Here is a 6,727-nt window from a genome sequence, read left to right as displayed (position 1 = left end):
CTCGCACTAAAATCCTGTAACAAATATCACTGACATTCTAACTTACTCTACATTTAGTTCGTTAATGTCAGCAGACATTGTTCCACATAAAAAAGTACATATTTTCACAAAAAGCACGCTTTCTAAGAACAATTACACTCTGTTCATTGGCTAGCAATAGGAATCTCGAATACCAATCCATTCTGTGAAAACGGCACATCAGTAGTACTTTCCATTCACCTAATCTTTGCGGTGTAAGTTTTATATGATTCACCCAATATACTATTATAATTATTACACATTTTTATCTCCAGGATAGTGGTTAACTTGAATGCTGCGTGTTTATTCATTTTTTCTTGTTTCATTCTTCCTTTTCTCCTCCCAAGATTTCTTCATTCTTTGACTACGTTCCTGTACTACAGCATGTCTTCACGAATTGTTTCCAAATCGTTTCCAAATATTTAGTCTGTTTCCTTCCTTTATTTTATTCCAAATTTCGTGTTCATAATTTGGTTTCTAAATTTGTCTCTTTCATTTATCATTTAAACACTGATCTCTGCTTGTTTTAGGTCTTCTTCTGTTTCTCAAAACAATTTTTTTTGTTTGAACTGTTCACTACATCAAACATCCTCTTTGTCAGTGTGCTGTAGTTCATTCTATGTCCACAGAATGTTAGTTGGTGTTTTCAGACATATCTGAGACGTTTTTTGAGTGTTTGTACAATCCTTTGGTTGGTCTCTTGATCCATATACCATCTCTGTTTACTGCTCAAAAATTTTTCTGAGGATTCTATTTTGTGCTTTCTGTGTGATGCTACGATTGTAGTTGTTTCTGACGCGTGGGGAGCTTCCGGTAGTACAGCTGTATTATAGTGCCTGACATTGGCCCGTATTGAAACATTTCTTTTATTTTGTGCGTCCTTGTCAGTTCGTACATTTTCTGAAGCTTTTCCATTCTTTCTACACTGGATGCCTTGCCTGAACCTCCTATTGGTATAAATCACCCAAGATATTTGAATTTTTCCACTCTTCTAACTTTTCTGTAAGACTTGGTTATTGTTCTACCTTTCGATGTATTGCATTTTCTCATACATCTGTAGACCTGTTTTGGCCGAGACTTCATGTAAGAGTTCCAGTGGTTCTTCTGCTTCTTGTCTATTGTTGCTGAGAATTGCCAGGTCATCTGAAATGCCAGACATTTATGATCGTCTTCCTAACTGAATTCCTTTTACTTTTTATTCCCATTGTATGATAATTTTGTCCGAGATCACGGCGGATAAAAGTGGTGAGAGACCATCTCTCCTCGTCTGACCCCTGCATGGACCTCGATTTGATCTGACATACATTTTATTTTGGATGTGGTTTCTGTAAATGTCTGTGTTCTAGTTTTTCTGTCTGTTCTACATCCTTCTAGCGTGTCAAAGAGAGTCTGCCTGTCTATGAAAACATAGGCCTTCTTAAAGCCCGTGAATGTGACTACAGCGTTGATCATCTGTCTAAACTTCATTAGCATTCGCAGGTTCAAAATCTCTTCAATACGGGACCTTTCTTTTCTGAAGTCTGCTTGGTATTCACCTATCTTGTACCAGCTTGTGGTTCTAGTCTGCAACGAATGGTTTAGAAAGAATTTTGTAGGTGACCGGCATTAATGAGACACTTCTATAGTTATTAGGGTCTGTCTTGTCGCCTTTCTTGTGGAGCAGGTGAATCAACGCACATTTCCATTCCTGTGAAATTTTCTCTGTGTTCCATATTTTTGTGAGAATTTTTTGGTTTCTCTTTGTAATGTTTTGGTCTTTGAGTTTCCATATTTCGGAGATAGTGCCGTCTTCTGCTGTGGCTCTGTTGTCTTTTAATTGTTTTATCATTTCCTCTGCCTCTGTTATTGTAGGCACTTTGGAATCTGGGTTTGGTATTGTTTTCGTGAAGTGTAATTTGTCTTTAGAAGTCTCGCAATTGAGGAGATTGTCAAAATAGTTTTTAAGAATTTTGTGGCTTTCTTTACTAATTGTTTCCAGAAATCCATCACTTCTTTTGAACCCGATATTTGGTGGCTAATAAACTTTTATACCTCCTCTGAATATATATATATATATATATATATATATATATATATATATATATATATATATATATATATATATACTGGATGCCAGGAGTATAGTAGACCTCCATAGCTGATTGTGCAATGTAGATGGCTACTATGCGAAGGACCCTGGTTCGATTCCTGGTACTGCCAAGGATGTTTCCTTGGTGGGAAGTCTGGTATGGATTGCTCACTCTCATGAAGCCAACTGAGGAGATACTTGACCGAATGGTAGCGGCTCCACAGCCTGGAAAGTCTGAAGCTAACTACATACTACTTATAATAGCTATAATTATTAGTCTGCAAAACGAGTAAATACTGATGTCATGTTGTAGAGTACACTGTCCTCAGTCGTCAGCACAACAATAGAAATATCTGTACTTGTACTGCAAACTTCATATATGTATATGTTGGCAAATGTGAGAAATAATTGCCGGCCGCGGTGGCCGTGCGATTCTGGCGCTGCAGTCCGGAATCGCGGAACTGCTACGGTCGCAGGTTCGAATCCTGCCTCGGGCATGGGTGTGTGTGATGTCCTTAGGTTAGCTAGGTTTAAGTAGTTCTAAGTTCTAGGGGACTTATGACCTAAGATGTTGAGTCCCATAGTGCTCAGAGCCATTTGAACCATTTTTTGAGAAATAATTATGGCACACAGTTAATTCAAGACCAATAAAAGCAACAAACCCAATATACAAACGTAATTCGTACGAAATCCTAAATCGAGAAATCGAAGTTGGCTCTCATCATTATAAATATTTTACTAAGCACTACAGCTGTGAACACCAATTTGCATACTGTGGCTATATGAGACAGTCATTTCCATCTACATTGGGAAAGCCAGATTTCCTATTTCTTACTTTTTTTTAGTCCTCTTAGTGAAGGATCCGTTCCTTTGTGTGTTCTATGGTTAAAGGATTCTGTAAATGGATTCGAGAACTGTGTCACTTTGTTGTCGACAGCAGGTACGGTGAGCCAGTGAATGGGCTAGAATCTTACCGGCCACGTCGTAAGCTCATCCAAGTGGACTGTCCCCCACACAAGGAACTGAAAACTGTTCTGCGTCAATTGTAGCTTGAAGCTCGTAGAACTTCTGTTGATTTTCGAGGCTCTTTTTTTGAATGCTACTTTTTTTCTGAGAAATTCAGCTCTGGTATTTGAAAATATTGATACACTTCCCAACAGAATTAAAGCACCACTTTTCGAAATCATGTAAGTTGAATACGTTTTAAATTTTACTCAAAGGTGCCCATAACGTTCCTCTGTAATTATGGAAAAGCGTGGCGCTCTGCTACGTCACGACGCTTCAAACAGCAAGGTGTCGTCACATGCGAAAAACGAAACAGCCACAGATAAGAAGTTTATGGGAGGCTATAAGGTGGGTTAATGTTATACTGGCACCACAATTCTGCCAAACGACACAGTGAAGGTATCACACAATGAGAAAGTCGTCACAGCTGGTCTTACCCAAATTTCATCCCTTCTTTTGACATCTGTGCGTTGGAGGTCATAACTGCGAAGCCCAGTGTTGAAATCATGCCGTATTATTATAAATGAACGAGGAAAACATTTCAGACACACCGCCGGTGAGAATCGATACGAAATGGCCTCAGAGACCGGCATAAAAGGCCTCAGCGAAAGCACCCGTTCCGTTGGCGCGTTCATTCCCACAAATTTCGCGATCGAATACGTCAGTTCGCAGTGCGATGAGCAACAGTTAGACGTTCCTGGCAAACTTTCACACTGCTGGTGCCCTCACACATTTCAGCCCTTCTCTACGGACACTGTGGGGATGCATCTGAAACTGAACGTGAACGACCCCTTGTGAGCGCAGCCTCACTTCATTGTGTTAGTTACTTTAACTCTGTGTGTAACAGTCTTCCTGCGAACACGTCACATAATTAACTAACTGATGTCTTCTGCGCGGTCGTATCTGCACCGCGAAGTGGACTAGGCCTGTCAAAGACTCTCTTGTACCGACGGGAACTACTAGAGACCGTCAAAACCATCCGACGAAATATGTAAGTGATCCAAAGCATCGAAGGGTACTTACGCTTTCTGAACCCTCCATTTCCGATCTCCTGTGGCGTTATCAAGCGGGAGTCCAACGTTAACATGTGTAATACTGGGAAAGGTGCTCCTAAGAGGCCGAAGTCACCCTTGGTGCCACACACACAACTTTGTTGAGCGCGTTGCTAATGAATCGCAAATTTGCAAAACGGTTTAATTCTCTAGAGGTATATTTTCAGAAACAACATAAAACTGTCTATTATCTTACTGAAGCGAATATTGCACTAAATTATTGGATTATATATTACATACATCGAAACTACATAAGACTGCCATAACAAAAGCAGGATCTTGTATTCCTTAATGTTCAAATTTTGGTTTAAAAAAAGGACTTAGGTCGGTTTTCAAATTAACTTCAGTTTTGCTTCTTATGTAATAAAATTCTGACACATAAACACATAGTAATGTATTTTCTTTATTGAAAAACACGTTCAGAATACATGGAACAGTAAATCATCCAGTGAAATAAACATACTGGACAAAATTTCCAAAACGAAATTGCAATTTTTTCATTTGTCTTTGTTTCCCAAAGCTGCAATTTACTCATAAAATGCTCTGGATTAATTACAGTCGGCAATGTACTTGAGCATTTTGCGTCTATCTTTAATTTTATTTTCTTTGACTGGACACACACCATTTGGATAAACATTTCTGTGTGGTAGTTCTGAGACGTGTGCATATGTTGGCCCAAGGATGAAAGAATGTTGAATTATTCCTCCTATGAATGGTTTTGCCACAACTATTCCTATTTGTTCTGCAGAAAAGCAGAATTCCATAAAAGTTGAAACATTGAATGATACCTTTTTATCCCCAGGAACGTCCTTAACACACATCTCTATGGAATTTGCATTTCTTTTGTAATAATGTGGTCACCATTTGTTGTAGTCATTCACATCCTCACTTTCAACGGTTGTAACTGTAAAATTTCCTTTAGCGCTAGAGCTGACTATGTGATCATACACGTCCTTCATTCTGTAGAGTCTGTCCACACGCCTCAGTAGTCTTTTCACAACTGCGAAGTTCCTATCATTTAACAGAAAGGAGTGTCCTCTCATGAGGAAAAGAAGTCTGATGTTCAAAAAACGCCTCTGAGCACTTATAGCCACTAAAAACCTGATGAGAGAGTTGTTCTTATTCTGGCCTGGACAGCCGTCACAAAACAGCCAGAGTTCTTTAACACTGGATGAGACACAGGCACTGAAATAATGGAGGAGAAAACTGCATACCTCATTTGGAGTTCTCTTAGCTTTCCCCTCACGGTGGATGTACAAGGATACTGAATTAGTTTCATGTTATGCACACAGAAAATTGGACTTGTCAATTGACGATAATAATACATGTCCTGAACTGGTATCTTAGACAGGCATACATTTCGCATGTAGTCAAACGTTAAAGCAGGAAAATCCTATCTCTCAGTGAGTAACTTGGTGGCATCTTCAAATGTTTTGCAGAACTTTTTACTGCGACGTTTGTGAACTAGGAGTTCTGCTGCAGCTACACGTTTAGCGTAATCATTAAGTGCACCGCTTTTCACTTTAACATTCAGTTCTTCACACGTAATGCATGTGTCTACACTGGGCCTGCCAAACCTCAAACGGAAATGGTTATTGAAATATCTGTGATAATAGTGGTAAGACACATTACTATCAGGATATTTGACAAGAAACATTTCACGCATAGTTTTCACAGTTAGTTCACTGTTTAAGTAGAAAACATCTGTGTTTCCATAGTGGGTCTGTTTAGTTGGAAACGTCGCAATATGGGCATGAATATAAGCAAGTATATCTGACTCTTTTGCGTTCCGTGGTTTGTGCTTCCCACGTTGGTCTTGCACATGGGTTTTTTTTAGGCTAGTGCGAGGTGTCCTGATGAACACTCACCAGTCGACATGCAGGCAGGGAAATCAGAACGCACTCAGTGTAAAGCCACTTCAGCTATCCAGATATTAGCAGTAGATTTTCAGATTGTTCAGAATACAGTTCCTGAATTTACTGCCCTCCAGGAAGCGTGTGGCGCTCAAATTATTCTCGGGACTGAGAACTGGCTGAACCCTGAGATAGGAAGTTCTGAAATATTTAGTGAGGGTTGGAACGTGTTTCGGAAAGACAGATTAGACGCCGTAGGAGGTGGTATCTTCATTGCAGTTGACAAAAATATTGTGTCTACTGAGGTCGAAGTAGATTGTGATTGTGAAGTTATCTGGACACGTTTAAAAGGGCTAAGGGAAATAAAGTTAATTTTGGGGAGTTATTACCGGCCACCAGGTTCCACCGTGGCAGCTCTAGAATCATTCAAAGGGAGTCTACATTCTGTATCGCAGAAGTACCCGCATCATGCTATATTAGTCGGAGGCGACTTCAACCCACCTAGTAAAGACTCGGATATCTATGGATTCATTACAGGTGGTACAGACAAGCCGTCGTGTGAATTACTTTTGAACACATTATCCGAAAACTGTCTTGAGCAGCTAAATCGACAGCCAACGCGTAATGGAAATATTTTAGATCTGGTAGCCACAAACAGACCAGACCGCATCGACGGTGTCAGTGTTGAGACAGGGATGATGTTGTCATTACGACTATGGTTACGAAAGTTA

This window comes from Schistocerca serialis, chromosome 5, assembly GCF_023864345.2.
Source record: "Schistocerca serialis cubense isolate TAMUIC-IGC-003099 chromosome 5, iqSchSeri2.2, whole genome shotgun sequence".
NCBI lineage: Eukaryota > Metazoa > Arthropoda > Insecta > Orthoptera > Acrididae > Schistocerca > Schistocerca serialis.
The sequence above is the reverse complement of the archived record's forward strand: the minus strand, read 5'-3'. Positions refer to the sequence as shown.